Here is a 17,135-nt window from a genome sequence, read left to right as displayed (position 1 = left end):
AATACATAGCAAAATGGAAGATGTAAAGTCTACTTTATGATTAATTGCTTTAAATGAAAATAGATTAAACAAGTCAGACTTCAGTAGACTGGATTAAAAAAAATTATCCAATTACGTGTTTTCTACAAAAGACACATTTTAGATACAAGGATGCTGATAAATTTAAAGCAAAAGGTTGGGAAAAGATATACTATACAATTATAACCAAAAGAGAATTGGAGAGGCCATGATTATATCAAATAAAATAGACTTTATAACAAAATATTTACTAGAATTAAAAAAGGACACTTATAGTGATAAAATGATCAATCCATCAAGAAGATAAAACAATTATAAATATGTATGCACATAAGAGCAGCACCTCAAAATAAATGAAATGAAAATTGGCAGAACTACAAGGAAATATCAAAAACTAAACAACAATATTGGATATTTTAATAACCCACTTTCAATAATGGATAGATTCAATGAGGCAGAATATCAACAAGATAATAGAAGACTTGAATAAAAGTATAAATCAACTAGACTTAACAAATGCCACCTAGCAACAGCAGAAAATACACATTTTTCTGAAATCCTCATAGAACCTTCTCCAGTATTGACCATATGTTTTGTCACAAAACTACCTGCAATAAATTTAAAGTGATTAAAATCATACAAAATACATTATCTCACAAAATGAAATCAAAACAGAAAGAAATTTGGGAAATTCACAAAATATGGAAACTGAATGAACATTGCTAAATAATGAATGAGTCAAAAACATTACAAGAAAAATTAGAAAATATTTTGAGATAAATGAAAACAGAAACATAACATACTAAAACTTATGAGATGAAGCTAAAGCAGTACTAGAGGAAATTTATAGCTGATATGGAATACACAAATGCCTATATTGAAAAAGAAGGAAAATTTCAAATCAATACCCTAACCTCTCATCTTAAGCAACTAGGGAAAAAAAGAGCAAACTACATCCAAAGCAATCAGAGAGAAGACAAGAATAAAGACTAAAATAAAAATATGTGAACAGCAAATTAGACACAATCAAGGAAACTAAAATTGCCTTCTTTGAAATGATTAATAAAACTGACAAATTTCAGCGAGGCTAGCCAAGAGCAAGGGAGAAAAGACTCAAGTTACTAAAGTCAGAAATAAAATGGGGTCATCACTATTAACATCATAGATATAAAAAAGATTACAAGAAAATCCTGTAACAATAATTAGGTAATCTAAATGAAATTCATAAATTCCTAGAAAGACACAAACTACTGAAACTGACTCAAGAAGCAATAGATAATTTAAATAGACATATAACAAGTAAAGAGACTAAATTAGTCATTTTTTAGACTTCCCAGAAAGAAAAGCTGAGAATCTGATCGCTTCACTAGTAAATTCTACCAATCAGTTAAGGAAGAATTAGTACCAATACTTCATGAACTTTTCCAAAAAATAGAGAGGAAGAAAAAGTTCTCAAGTCATTTTATGAAACAAATATTACCCTCATACCAAAATCAGACAAAGATATTCACAGGGAAAGAAAATTACAGGCAAATGTCCCTTACAAAATTAGACACTATTCTCATCAAAGTATCAGCAAGTCAAATCCAGAAACATGTAAAAAGTATTATACACCATCACCAAGTGGGAGTTATCCCAGGAATAAAGGTTGATTTAACATCTAAAAATATCAATGTAACATATCAATAAAATAGAAGACAAAAAAACACACAATTGGCTTGACAGATGTAGAAGAAGCATTGAAAAATATCCAAAAAACTAGCAATATAAAAGAATTTCTTCAATCTGATAAATAGCATCCATTAAATGGCTAAGATCATAATGGTAAAAGAAAGAATGCCTTTTTTTTAAGATCAAGAATAACATAAGGATGTCCACTATCACGATTTCCATTTAAAGTTGTTCTAGAGGTTCTAACAAGAGCAGTTAAACATAAAAAAGAAATAAACGCCATCTAGATTTGAAAAAAGGCAAAACTATTTGCATTCACACTTGGCATGATCTTGTAGAGAGAAAATCCCGAGGAAAAACTGTGAGAATAAATAAGTGAGTTCAGTAACATTTTAGGATGCCAGAGCAATACACAAAAATCCTATATTTATATAGACTAGCAATTAAATATCCAAACATAAAAATAAGACAAAAATCCCACTTACAGTAACATCAAAAAAAATAAAATAAATTTAGGAATAAATTTAATGAAAGAAGCCCAAAATTTGTATACTGAAAACTCTAAACATTGTTGAAAAAAATTAAAGACCCAAATAAAGGTAAACGTATCACATGACGATGGCTCAGAAGGCTTATTATTGTTTAGGTGGCAATACTTCCTAAATTGACCTATAGATTCACTGCAATCCTAACAAAACACCAGCATAATTTTTGAAGAAATTGACAACTTCATCATAAAATTTATATACAAATACAGGGACCCAAAATAGCCAAAGCAATATTGAAAAAGAAAAACAAAGGACTTACGCTTCCTGATTTTAAAACTTACTGAAAAGCTACAGTAATAGAGAGTGTGGTATTGGCATAAGAATAGATATATAAACCAATGGAATAGAATTGAGAGTCTAGAACTTAACCCATACATCTATGGTCAACTGATTTTTGACAAGGATGTCAAGACAATTCAATGGGGGATAAATAGTTTTTCAAAAATGCTTCTGGGACTGGATATGAACATGAAAAAACTGAAGTTAGATCTGAACCTCACAACACACAAAAAATGGATCATCTCAAAATGGATCATACACCTAAACATGAGAGCTAAAACTGTAAAACTCTTAGAATAAAACATAGGAGTAAGTATTCCTGAACTTGGGTTAGACATTTGGTACCATTCTTTGTGATGTCTGTCTTGGATGTAGTGTTGCATCAGCAACAACAAAAAGAAATAGGTATATTAAACTTCATCAAAATTTAAGACTACTGTACTTCAAAAATATTTGCATGTCATTAAAGTAAAAAAACAATCCACAAAATGAGAGAAAATATTTGCAAAATCATATATATAAGGAACTTGTATCAAGAATATATAAAGAACTCATGCAACTAAGCAGTAACAAATATGAATAGACATTTCTCCAAAGAAAACATACAGACAATAAACACATTAAAACATGCACAGCTTCATTAGTTATAAGGAAAATGTAAATCAGAATCGTATTGAGATAGCATTTCACACCCATCAAGGTGGTATAAGGCAGATGGTGGCTTGTGTTGGCAAGGATGTGGAACTGGAACCCTCAAACATGGCCTGTGGGGCTGTGAAATGGTGGCACCATTTTGGAAAACCATTTTGACAGTTCCTCAAACAACAGAGTTACTATATGACCCAACAGTTCCACTCTTAATATATATCCACAAGATATTAAACATAAGTCCATGTAAATACTTATATAAGATTCACAACAGCCTTCTTTGCAATAGTCAAAATGCAGAAACAACCCAAATGTCCATCAACTGATGAATGGATAACCAAATGCAGTCTATCCATACAGAGGAATACTTAACCACCAAGAAAGATTGGAGTACTGATACATGCTACAGCATGGATAACCTCAAAAGCATTCCTATGTGAAAGATGTCACTCACAAAAGACCACATATTACGTGATTACATATGTATGAAATATCCAAAATAGACAAATCATGGAGACAGAAAGTAGATTAGTGGTTTCCAGAGTCAGGAGGAGGTGGAATGGGGCTTCTTTTTGGGTTGATGAAAATGTTCCAAAATTATATGTTTGTGAAACTTCATGAATACACTAAAAACCACTGAATTCTATGTATTCTTTGAAAGGATGGATTTTATGGTATATGAATTACATCTTAATATAGCTATTATTTTTTTTAATATTGTTCTAAATTTTGGTACACCAAAAGGGATGATTAAAATTACAAGAAAAATACCACAAAAAGCTACAAGGATTCTTATATCTTAATGTTATATTTATATTAAAATGATGAAAACCTTAGACTCCACATTAATTACTATGTGTTAAGCTTTTAGTGCATGGCATTGAACGTGCTATATAATGCTAGCTATCATAATTACTATTTTTATTATTACTTTATTTTCTGTAAGGAACCATACCTTCCATAATGAATTTGATGTTGGCTTTTCACCTGGTGCCAGGTGTGGGGGACTGAGTTGTATCAGGCTGAGAACTACATTTCCAGAATTCCCTTTCTTGAATGTTCCAGTTTCGATTGGCCAGAAGAAGGATGTGGAAAGCAGAAGCTAAGCAGTCTGCACTTTGTAGGTGTTCCCCAAATCAGCCTGGTTAAGGGCAGCTATGAAATGTTCAAGGGAGTCTCAGATGGCCCCTGGTCCAGCTGTCTGTCCTCATGATGACCCAGCTGACCAGCAGGGACCCAAGCCCACCACAGGCACTGGTTGGGATCCACGAGGCAGCAGCTGCACAGAGAACACGTGGACCTCCCCCACTGCCCTCCGTGTATCCCACTTCAGTGGCTGATGTGCTGGCCTTCTCAGTCTGAGGATGTGCTGCTGTCTCTCTGATCTCCTCTACCCACTAAGACCCAACCTGTTCCACCACTGTGTGAAGTCAGACTGCTGCCATAAACCTTTATCTCATGAGGTTCTTGGTATGGTCACTCTGATGACTGAACCTGGCTGATATGTCAGGTCTTCCCTATGCATCAATTCATTCATTACTTCAGTTAATAAATATTTTGAGCTTTTAATGCATACAAGGCTTTCTGCTCAAGGACAGTGACAACAAAGGCAGATACCATTCCTACCTCTATGCTTACCATTGGCTCAACAACTAACACAGAACAGGGGACACGGGCATTGGGAGTCCCCTCTTTGGAGTGCTTCATGCGAGATCACAGAGTAAGTGAGAAAGTGACATGCTTCTGCAGTGGGTAGGCAGGGCTGAGATAAAAATACAAGTCAGGCAAAAGCTGTCCCCAGGAATGACCAGCACTTCAGTACTGACCAGGGCAGGTGAACCCCAGGGCAGATGCTGAGAACTGGAGCTGAAAGGGCTGGAGGCTGCAGGGGAGGAGTTTCAATGCAAACCAAATCTCATCACTCACAACTAAATGTTCTCAATGGCTTCCCACTGCCCTAAACCTGTTCCCAGGCCTGCTGCCCATCACAGGCCACCTACCTCGCCCCTGATCCCAGTCTTCTCCGTGCTGAGCTGCACGTGAAGCTCCCTGATTGGGTGCCCCCCACCACAAGGCCCACCCCTCCAGCTGCACATCCTGCTGTCCCCTCAAGCCTGCCTGCCCTGGGCTTCCCCAGGAAGAGCCATGGGTCAGCTGCTCTCACCACTCTGGGGCCTCATTCAGAGCCCCTATGGTGGGTGTAAGTGCAGGTCTATTGGGCACTGTCCACAGAGACAGGGCCGTGGACAGGAATTGCAGGCAACAGCACTGACGGGTGAGGCCTGCTGCCTTAATGAGTAGGTCCCTCCTGAATGTGAAAGACACAGTGAGGTCAGCTGGAAGACCCTGAAGGACAGCATCCAGATACTCAGCTGATGCTGGGCTGCACTGGAAGTGAAAGCTTGTGGAATTCTGGGTTCTTCAATTCAAAACAGAGGGCAAAGTGTTTGTACCTGTGAATAGCAGTTACCGATAGAATTGACCTTCAATTTAAAACTTATTCCTAATTAAAACTAATTTAAAGAGGAAAGCACAAACAAATATTAAAAGATATTGTCTTTAGTTTCTATGAGTAAATCTACAATAGAGTATCCAAGTTAATATAGGAAAGTATAGACAAGTCAGTAATTTAATTGACCCATTTGTCCAATATCTCTTGAGCACGTCGATATATAAGAGGGCCCTGCATATAAAGCATACTCCCTGCCCATCAGCAAAAGAGAGAGAGATTGAAGAAATAAGCATTTAAATATAAATCTACTAAGTGTTACCACCTACAAATAGAAATTATACTGGGGTAAATAGTGCCCCCCCCCAAAAAAACTCCTGTCCACCTGGAACTGCAGAACATGACCTCATTTGGAGATATAAGGTCTTTGCAGATGTAATTAGTTAAGAAGTCATACTGTATTAGGGTGAACCCTAAATCCAATGACTGGTGTCATTATGAGAAGAGGAGAGAACATACAGAGATACACAGACAGGACTGTCACCTGATGAAACAGGCAGGGACCAGAGAGATGCAGCTACAAGCCAAGGAATGCCAATGACTGCGGGGGGAAGAGGCGAAGGAAGATCCTTCTTTAGGGCCTCCAAAGGGAGCATAGCCCTGTCCACACATTTATTTGGGGTCCTGGCCTTCAGAAGTGTGAGAGTACACATTTCTAATTGTTGTAAGCCACCAAGTTTGTGGCCATTTGTTTAGTCAAATATCAGTCTAGATCCTGCTGTGAAAGATTTTTTTTTAGATGTGATTAACATATTTCAATCAGTAAATTTTGAGTAAATTAGATTACCCTCCATAATGTGGGTGGGCCTCATCCAGTCAGCTGAAGGCCTCAAGAGAAACAGAACCAATGGGAACTGTGTGCATATGTGTATACAACTGACCCTTGAACGGCATGGGTTTGAGTTGCATAGGTATATTACATGTAGATTTTTTTTCAATAAATAGATAGGAAAAATTTTGAGATTTGCAACAAGTTGAAAAAAACTTACAGAGGAACTAGATAGCCTAGAAACATTGAAAAAATAAGAAAAAGGTAAGTCATGAAAGCATAAAATATATGTAGATGTTAGTCTACTTTATCATTTACCATCATAAAATCAACAGTAGGCTATTGATAGTTAAGTTTGTGAGAATCAAAAGCCATACAGGGATTTTCGACTTCATGAAGGTTCTGCACCCTTAACCTCTCCTGTTTTTAATAAACTGGGTCTGCAAATCTTTTAGGAACACTGATGAGTTTAAAAACCACCAAGTGTGCCTGTAACATGGACTGGTCACTATGAAATAGTAGTGTCATTGCAGGCTTAAAAAATTAATTTCATGTCTTTTTCAGATCATCTCCAGTTGTGAAATTTTTGGTAAAATTTTAGTCAAACTCAACTCTCAATACTAAAAGTGGCTACTTGATGTTTGTAATAACAATAAACCAATTGACAAAAGGAGGAAGAAATGGCCACTGAGTCTAAGTGTGTGTATGGGGGCTTATTACACTCTGTTCCCAGAACAGTGCCACAGGGGCCCCACCAGAGACAGCACCCTGGAGGAACTTGTAACACAGCACCAGTAAACGGAGGGTCTGTGGAGCCGGGAATTCATCCCCACCAATTCTGTTTTCCCTCTTTACCAGCTGCCTGCTCCCCATTCACGTCGACACCATTTCCAAAATGATCACAGGCCTAAAATGGAAACTACACTCCCCCAAAATGCCTTGAAAATTGGTTTCATGTATTAAAACTCCTAACTTTCAAATAATAGTTTGTGCTTATAGGGGAAAAATGATTTAAGAAAAATGAGTGAAATTAGGCAGGCAGAGAAAGACAATTATCTCCTGGTATCACTCATATGTGAAATCTTAAAAAAAAAAAAAAAAAAGTCAAACTCATAGAAACAAGAGAGTAGAAAAGTGGTTGCCAGGGGCTGGGATGGAGGAAATGCAGAGAGGCTGGTAGAGGATATAAACTTTCAGCTGTAAGATGAGTAAGATCTGAGGATCTAATATCTATCTAACATGGTGGCTATAGTTGATAACATTGTACTGTATAGCTGAAATTTGTTAAGAGAGCAGAACTTAGAGACAAAAAGATAGACATCTGGGGCTCCTCTCCCTGAGGTCGCTTGCACTTTCTAAGTGCATAACCTTTTCACTTTAAACTCTCTCTTTTCAACCTTTCAGGGTGCTGCTCTCTGAGTAACTTTAAATAAAACTTTTACTCTGCTTCAAAAAAAAAAAGATAGACATCTAAGGTGTTGAGTGTGTTGATTAAATGGGGGAATCCTTCACAGTGCACACATATATTAAATCACCATGACACACATTTTAAATAACTCACAATTTTATTTGACAATTACACTTCAATGAACCTGAAATTTACAAAAAGAAAGAAAATTAACCAACGATAAATTACAAATGTTCTTAACACTGGTGTCAGCATCTCTTGCTTTTGTCAGAAGGCAGAAGAAACTGTAGCTCTCTTCCCACGGCTATCCCAGACAAGTTTGCTGCATGTCAGGTGACTCCCTCACGGACTACACAAACCCCTCCCTGGGTAAATGTCCACAGACAAAGGGAAAGAAAGACGGAGGCACGTCTTGACTGCATGAAGAGCATTGCTCCCTCCCGGGTCCTGCCCTGCCCCATCTCTGCAGTCCCTGTCACATGTAACAGAAGATTCAGTCTTGCCTCTGTGTTGAAATTTAAACAGACAGTGTGGAGATTGTCTCCCCATTAGAGATTCTGCCCATATTAGAACCTCCAGCTTCCCCAAGCAAGAGAGCTGAAGGCTGGTGGCACTCGGGCTCATCCCAGGGTGCCACATGCTGTGGCAAAGTGGTGCAGGGGGAGGTCTATGAACCCCGCCAGAAGAAACACTTACACCCTAATCCCAGGAACTCATGACCTTATAGCAAAAGGGGTGATTAAGTTAGGGATATTGAGAGGACAAATTTGCCCTGGATTATCTGGGTGGACCTTAAATGCAATCATATGTACCTTATAAAATAAACCCACAGAAGAGTCCGTATACCTCTGAAACAGACAGTATAAATTATGAGACCCTCTTTTACATCCTCACCATTGCAAAGAGCCAAAGTTTCTAGGCAGAAGAGCTGCCGGACTCCATGTATGATCCTGGATGGGCATGCACACATTGAGTGCCCACTGAGCCACACACTTACTAAGTACAAGGCATGCTTTCTCTAAGTTAATCCACAAAGGGTGCTGAGAGATGAGCACCGTTACCTATCCTGCTTCTCTAAGGGGGAAACTGAGGCAGGAGGAGGTTGGGAATGGCTGAAGAAGGCTGACAGGTGGCAAGCTGAGACCAGAATCAGGCGGCTTTCCTCATTCAATTGCACAACCTCCCGAAGCAGAGCTCTTCCTCCAAATCTCATCTGTCATTGCAATCCTTCGGGGAATGACCAACTTCAGATCTCACCCAATGAAAATGAAGCCAGAGTGCGTAATGACCGTTATGGACACACTTTCCCATCATGATCACTACTGAGATGAAACACATCAGCCAACTTGCCTTAGAAACACCACACAACAGGCAACAAATACAGAGGGGGCCAATGTAAGATGTGGCCAAGGCAGATAAACATGAGAAATCCCCTTTTCAGTCAAGAATATTTCCCCTGCAATATTTCACTATAATGTGTGCCTCTTTATGTGCCAGTGTTCCATGCCAGCCCAGCCATCCTGTGACATCAGCCAGGAAATCCAAGCAGATGCATCTATCTGCAGGTCAACTCTGCCCACCAGCAGGAAGGCAAAGCCTCGAGGAGGTGTCTGACAACTGGGCTAGAATAGGTCTTAGTTGAAATTGTAATTGGCTAGTGAAAAACCTAATCCTGGTAATTCCCTCTAATGTTGCAATTTTAAGTGATGAATTCTGGAAGGCCAATAAGGCTATGAAAAACTAAAAAAAAAAAATCTAAATCATTAAGGCTCATTTTTTTTTAAAAAACAGTATGCTTAAAATGTGCTCAAGTATGAGTTGGCTAGGGCACATTTTCGTTGAAGTTATACTTGCTTATTGACAACTTTAATTTTTGTGCTGAGACATTTCACTGTCTGCTCCCTGGAAACTGAAGCACCAGGAGCATGAACTCCACACTAGCCTGCTGAGGTCTGCACTTAGCAAAACAGAGAATGTGAGGTGGGAGCAGAGGTTCTGGCATCTGGAAGGCTGGAGACAGGATCCTGCCTATGCTCTCCCCTGGTGTCATGCGGCCGGCCAGGAGCTCGTGGTTCCGAAGGGTCTGGACCAGAGCGCCCGCGGCTCTGCCCTGCTGCTCCTGCGCAGTGTGTCTTCCACCTCGCACGCTGTGGCCTCCAGCCCCATTTGTCTCTTCTATAATCAGGACTGGAACACTTGAAATGCTTTATGAAGCTCCTGGGGACATGGACGTGGCTCAAGCACAAGGCCTGGCAGAAAATGAGGGGTCAGAACTGATGCGTGAAGAGCTGGAGTACCACCGGTGGGGACCACCACTATTGGATGTGCATGATGGACCATTTTCAAAGGGTTTTCACAGACCTCATCTCTGCCTCCCTCACAGACCTGCCAAGTGGGTAGGGGATGGGCTGTGAAGACTCTGACCCCTACTTTGCTGATGAGGGAATAGAGAAGTCAGAGATTAAGTGGCTCCCCAAATTCACAGAGTGAGGAGAAAATGTACCCAGAGAGCTTACCACTGTCTCCTTCTCAATGCCAGGACACTGCTTTATAATTTCCCATGGCTGCTGTAACAAATTACCATAAGCTTGGTGGCTTAAAGCCACCCATTTTATCCCCTTGCACTTTGCCTGGCCAGACGTTTACTGGGCTAACTTCACGGGGTCAGCAGGGCTGTGTTCCTGTTTGGAAGATCTGGAGCAGGATTTGTTCCTTGCCTTTTCCAGCTTCTAAAGGCCACCACAGTCCTTGGGTCATGTCCCCTTCCTCATCCTTAGATTCAGCAGCCTAGAGTCTTCAAACCTTACTTGGGCTCCAAAATCCTCTTCTGCCTCCATTTCCGCTTGAAGGGACCCCTGTCAGTACACTGGATCCAACTGCATAATCCAGACCAATGTCCTTACATTAAGGTGAGCTCATTAACAACTTTAATTCTACCACCTTATTTTTGCAACCTTAATTCCTTTCTGTCATGTAAGATGACATGTTTCCAGGTTTCAGAGATTAAGATGTACCCAATTTGGGGGCCATTATTCTGCCTACCACAACTAATAAAGAATTCACTTTAATAAACAGGAAACTGACCCAAAGGAAAGAAAGGAATGAAAGGAGAAATAATGAGCAAAATATTTTGCTAAACATCTTGATAAATATAAATAACTGGTGATACAACATAAACATAGAAATAATGGCAAGGTAAAACAAGTTGGTGAAATTAAAAGACTAACAGCACAAAAGATGGAAAGAAATTATCAGAATTACATTTTTCCAATATTCTGTATCAGTAGAAAGAATGACAGAAGTATTCATTTTAGACTGTTCACTGAAATACATGTTATCCTTGTAACATTAAACAATAGACAGAATAATGTAACTAATTTCTGGTAAGCAATGGAAAAGATATAAAGGAACCAATTCATCCACTAGAAAAAAAAAATGAGAAAAAGAATGGACAAAATGGAATATAGGAAAAAAAATTAGCAGAAACATGTAGTGTTTACATAAGTGCAATTTCCTTCAACTTGCCCATTTATAAAGATTCTTAGATGAGGCACCATACTTTCACATAAGATACATACATCCAAAACACAACCACAGAAAAAAAAGACCAACCATAAAAGCCAGAAAAAGATATACCAAGCCAAAATAAATAAATAAATAAATAAATAAAGCCAGTGGAGTAGTCATCATTAAGGTACATTTTCATCATGGATAGAAAATATAGGAGGCCCAGTTAAGTTAGAATTTTAGAAGGATAAACATGAGCAATTGTTTAATGTCAGGACACCCATGTAATATTTGGGACATAGCTTTATTTTTAAATCACTTACTGTTTATCTGAAATTCAGATTGAACTGGTGTTCAGTATTTCGTTTGCTAAATCTGGCATGCTGAGCCCTAGAACCCCTGGTGTGGGACTTCGGAAATCACTGTAGTGATTTGTATCAGAGTGGGAAGATGGAAAGGAGCATGTGTCTTGCAGCCCCAGGGTCCCCAGGGCAAGGGCAGAGTGCTCTCAAGGTAACCGCCAAATGCCTGCAGGTCCTTGCACACCCTCTGACCGGAGCCATTGGGCTCCTCCCTCCTACTGTCCTGCCCACCTCTGTGCAAGTTGGCCTCAGATCCAGGCTTTGCCGTAATAAATAGAAGTGCCCATGAAAATGCTGAAGCTCCTTGCCAGAGGCACACCTGCAGAGCTGAGGGTCTTCAATCCGAGTTTCTCCTCTCCTACGTTTGAAGATGAGGGTGCTGCAGCGGGCGGCTTGTGCTGGGCACACTGGACCTCCAGCTCAGCCTGAAGCCCTCTCCATCACACCCCAGGGCAACTCCCTTAGCCTTCTCCTTCTTCTTCAGACATGTCACTGTGGGGAACTCTGGGGACTGCAGAAAAGGAAACCTTTATGAAATATCAACATCTGGAAGGCAAAGTCTTCAAATTCAGCAGACCAAGGATCTCTTTTTTGTAACTCTGTACCTGTGAGTTATGTGTGCCCCAACCAAGGACATAGGCATTTTGCTCAGTAAATTTCTCATTTATTAGTAAAACATCATGCTGAGAGCAGCCCCCTTACCCCCTCAGCTCTCAGCCTCAGCGCTGACTTTCCCAGGGCTGAGCCTTGGCCCATCAGACGCTGGCAAAGCCCCCCCTCACTGTCCTCTCAGCCCGCAGGAGCTGGAGCCACAGGGCCTTCTGCTCAGGCTGTGCTGGGGCTCTCCATAGCTTGTGAGTCTGTGCAGTTCTGAGGCCTTGAGGTCAAATGCATGCCGGGGATAAGGGCTTGCCACCGCCAAAGCTGGGCTTTCCCTCATCATCAACGATGAGCCAGATTCTCACAGGAAAATGCCTCATAGGCTGACAAGAGTCAGCTATGCTTGACTCTTGAGGATTTGTCAGTATTGCTCAACTGCAATGAGCTAGCAAAGTCTAGCAGCTACAGAATGAAATCCAGGCTTTCTTTCCCACCAGATAAGGTTCTTGGTGAAGTCACAGCGACTTATTCTGGGAAATAATTCTTGGACAAATTAGGTTAATGCTAACCTCTGCCAATTTCTCTGGGACTCTCTGGAGGAAATGTAAGGTTTTGTTTATGACAATACATCACGTGACATGGTTTCACTGCTGATGAGACATTGCACTGAGAGTGTGAACATGTGTATACTGAGCTCTATTAGTGATGCCTGGTGGGTGTATAGTCTTTAGAAAATTGACATATGTTATGCCATTTAATCCTCCAGGCAGAAGGCATCACTTCCATTTCCTAGAAGAAACAAGATGGCTTCCTCACCAGCCCAGGGCTGGGGTGGTGGAAGGTCTCCACACAGCAGCTACGAGTAACAGCATGGGAGGGGATGGACGACACCACTGGCAGGGTGCTTCCTCCGTCCCGGACATGTATGTTAACATAGAACAGTGTTTCGTGCAAGCAAGGCAGAAAGATGCCCCAGAGGCAAATGGAGAGCTGAATAAGCACCTCCAGCCCCCTGGCCTGCATCCTCACCACCCGAACACGGTCCCCCAAGCCGGTGGTACCATCTCCTGGTGATTTCCTCCCTGTGATTGTCACCACTTCCCCAACCAGGGCTGCCAATATCACAGCACTTAACACATCCTTTTGTCGCTCAGGCTCACTTCCCTGTCTTCCCAATTAGGCTGTAAGCCCTGGAGGATGCAGACCTGAAATGACATCACAGTGACCCAAGACCAAGCCTGGTAAATAAATGGGCTTCTGAAGCACATCTAGTTCAAAGGCAAACAAGACATTCAAGAGCGGTTACCCAAAGGTGATGAGCAGGACACAGAAGCAGCTGTAAAGTTTACTCTCCTGTCACAGTCCCTCATTTCTAAAGATGCATAGAACCTGATGGGAAAGATTTTTTAACATTTGCTTCCTTAATATTCCCATATCCTAATTTTCATGACAAATATTCTAAATATTAAAAACAATTGTACACAAAAAATTTCCATGTATGCTCTATTTAATCTTATTTATATAAAGGGTGAATTTAAGCAGATCCATCCTTTATCCACTAACTAGAGACGTGTCAGGAAAAGAGGCACAGAGAACTGGAGTTCCCAGCTCACCCCAGGTACATTGTTAGGACACTTAGCACAGCTCCCCGAGACAGAAGGACACTGGGTCAGCCCGGGTCACAGTGACTCGGGCATGGGCACACCCGGTCCAGTCAGGAAACACCACCCCCAGCTGGAGCAGCGAGTTAGGGGGTCAGGCTCTATTGGACAGGTGATACAAGGCACACTGAGGCAGTCCCTTCCTTTACCCTTCGGCCTGTGGTTTCCATGTGACCTCATCTTGCCTGGTCTATTGGAAGCACTGCAGTAATGGGACCAAATGCGCCACAGCATTTTTGCACAGGGGCAGCTTCTCCTCCCGTGTGAATTGTGTATATGGCCTCTCTGTTTTAAGAATAGCCAACCTTTCTGAGCACTCATATATGCTGGGTATTTATCATATGTTTTCTCACATAACCTTCCTTACAATCCCATGGATTGGACATTATTACTATCCCCATTTCATAGATGAAAAATTTAGTGCTTCAAGAGGTTGCCCAAGGTCACAGCTGGCAAGCAATGGAACTGGTTTCTGTTTTAAAAGCAAACTTTAGCTAATCCAAGGCCACACTGGCCAAAGTAAGAAATGTTACAACTCACACTAACCCTCGGGTGGGAGCCATGTCCGTTTCTCCCCCTCTTTCCTGGCCATGTTGCCTAATTTAATTTAGTTCCAGAGAGTCAATAAATTTATTATTTTAAAAGAAAATGAAAACATTCCAGAAGAACATTTGAGTATAATTTCAAGCTCAAAAGGACACAAAGATCACTTTACAAAGAAGTTTTATAATGAATAACTCTTCATGGGGGGTGGGAAGAAGCAGGAAAAATAAAGTTGGATTTCCTTGGGATCAATTCAGCTCTTTAATTCTGACTCAGTTACTAACAAAACATTCTCCTGTATAGCCCATCACCCCACAGTTCTGTCAAACAGGAAACTATGGGAGACTTTACCAAAATCAATGTATTACTTTCTTCTAATGAACTATCAGCTTTGCTATTGTTTTGAGAGATATTTTTAGGAAACAAGGAAAACTAAATTCTCCAGATTTCAATATTTGGTGATAGGGGCTTGCTGTCTTCCTGGCCTTCTTCTGTTAAGAACTTCAAAAGATTCAAAGGAAAGATGCATTTTCAAAAGAAAGAAAGAAAAGAGAACATTTAAAGAAAAGAAAGAGAAGAATCTAAATGGAAACTAATATTAAGAAAAATATAGTAATGGAAAAATAGGAAGTTGCATTGCAACTGACCTTCTACGACACTGGATGCTCTTGGCCATCTCCTCCCCCAGACTCTTGCTGCCCTGGCACCCTGCTCGTCACCCAGGCTGTATTTCTCTGGGCCTTCTCACACTTACCTGGGGAAATCTAATCACCAGGTTCATTCATCATCTCATAGTGAAGAGACCCAAACTTACACTTCCATCCCAATCCTCTTCCGGAGGTTCCAGTCCTGCCCTCCCATTGTCAGCCCGGTATCCACTCTGACCTGCTACACAAACGCTGCAACAGAGGTTTCTCAAACCCAGCTCCTCATTTTCCACTCCCAGCACCCCACCCTCTTTAAGGGCTCCCCTTGTTCTCCTTGTAAAGTCCAGCTCCTGTGCAGGGCCGGACAGTGCCTCCTGATGTACACTGTGTTTTCCCTCCAGCCATACGTCCCAGTATCTGTCTTCTCAAGCTGTGAGGCGGCCAAGTGAAATGTTTACTTTTCAGAAGAACCAATACCTTCTCACGCCTTGCATTTTCTCCTGCACTTCCTTCTGCCTTGACCATTATTTCTCTGCCCTTTTTGCCTGATTAATGACTATTCTTCCTGTAAATTTTAGCTAAGTTATAGCACAGCCCTGGGAAGACCTTGCACGTGTGGGCTAGCACTGTCCCATCCTTACACTCACAGTTGCATGCCTGCTACTGCCCTGGGACTGGCCAAAGGCCATGCGCCCACAGAACCATGGACCTTTGGGAGCAAACAGTATTTATTCACTGTCTTATCTACAATGCCTGGCACACACCAGGCAGTTGCTCTGCATCATCACTTAGGTGGGTAAGCAGGTGTTTGCTGCTCTTGCATGTGTACCGGATGCTACGCCAGCTCCCAGCAGTGCAAGTCTCCCCAGGGGCTGCACTACAGCACGCCACTGGGGCAGGCATCCCCGGCCCCGAGGCACTGCTCACTGACTGCCCGCGTGCAGCAGGAGGAGCAGTAGAGAAACAGGAGAAGACAGTGTAGCCCAGCCGCGTGGAAATGGGCAGGCCAGGACAGTATGGGGTTAAAGGCCATTTTGACGCGGTTGGGAGGCCACACCGCCATTACCTCCCCCATCAGCTCTCTCACTCCAGGCCTCTAGTGCCGCCCTAAGCACCCCAGGGCAGGGCACCAGACAACCAGGGCCAGCCCCATGCCCCAGCACTGCCGAAAGAATCCAAACCACCAATCCTAAGCCTGCTACCCTGCCTTGCCACGTCCTTCCCACCAAAAACACAGTTTAGGACTTGCCCAGAGTTCCCCTTTCTTCCTCTGCCTCCTGAGCACTGGGGCCCCCACATTCCTGGTCTCCCCAGAGAACCATGCGGGGAACAAGCCTGTAAAAGGCCCCTGGTCCCTCTCTGGATCTGTCTCTGGCCTCAGCACACCTCACCCAGAGTATTTTGATGGAGACAGGAGGGTCCTCTGGTACCCAGGCAGCCGCTGCCCCAGGATAATCCCCAGGGGTCCCAGGAAAGAGGATCATGCCCCCAGCAACGCCCCTAGCAGAGCCAGCCCAGCACTTCCCAAAGCTCCCGCATCCCCTGTCTGGAGCACTGAAGGCTGCCCCCAGCCCAGGGAGGATGTGGTACCTCTAGAAGCTCAGCTGTCAGCAAGTGAGAAGTCTGTCCCAAATGATTTCAGTGCTGCTAACTGGTCAAACAGCACACAAATGAACCTAGAATTTGTCCCCATGTTGTCCTTTTCCCAGAATTTCCACTTCTATGTCTTGCTTTGTGTGCTCCTCTGATGTAAAAACATTTGGCAGCTTTTCCCTAAAGAGTTTAGCTGCCAAAATCAAGAGTTTCTACAATTTAATCTGGTTATAAAATCCCCTAAGGAAAAATAATGATGAAAAGCTTTTTGGTAGGAAAGTTATATTGTGGAAAAATGATTTGGCTATTTATGTAATCGGGTTTACTTCTAAATAGTTAAGTGTATACCCAGAAATTTAAATATTCTGAGAT

At 41.8% G+C, this 17,135-nt stretch overlaps 1 long non-coding RNA gene across 1 annotated transcript; it reads right to left on the bottom strand.

The window, feature by feature from the left end:
- Positions 1-11,642: 11,642 nt before the first annotated feature.
- LOC140845229 (uncharacterized) lies at positions 11,643-16,893 on the bottom strand. The gene is made up of 2 exons (XR_012124011.1): positions 16,761-16,893; positions 11,643-12,230 (listed from the first exon to the last, which is right to left on the bottom strand). It is a non-coding gene; the product is annotated as an uncharacterized lncRNA (long non-coding RNA).
- Between the last annotated feature and the right edge of the window lie 242 nt (positions 16,894-17,135).

Source organism: Manis javanica, chromosome 2, assembly GCF_040802235.1.
Source record: "Manis javanica isolate MJ-LG chromosome 2, MJ_LKY, whole genome shotgun sequence".
NCBI lineage: Eukaryota > Metazoa > Chordata > Mammalia > Pholidota > Manidae > Manis > Manis javanica.
The sequence above is the reverse complement of the archived record's forward strand: the minus strand, read 5'-3'. Positions and strand labels throughout refer to the sequence as shown.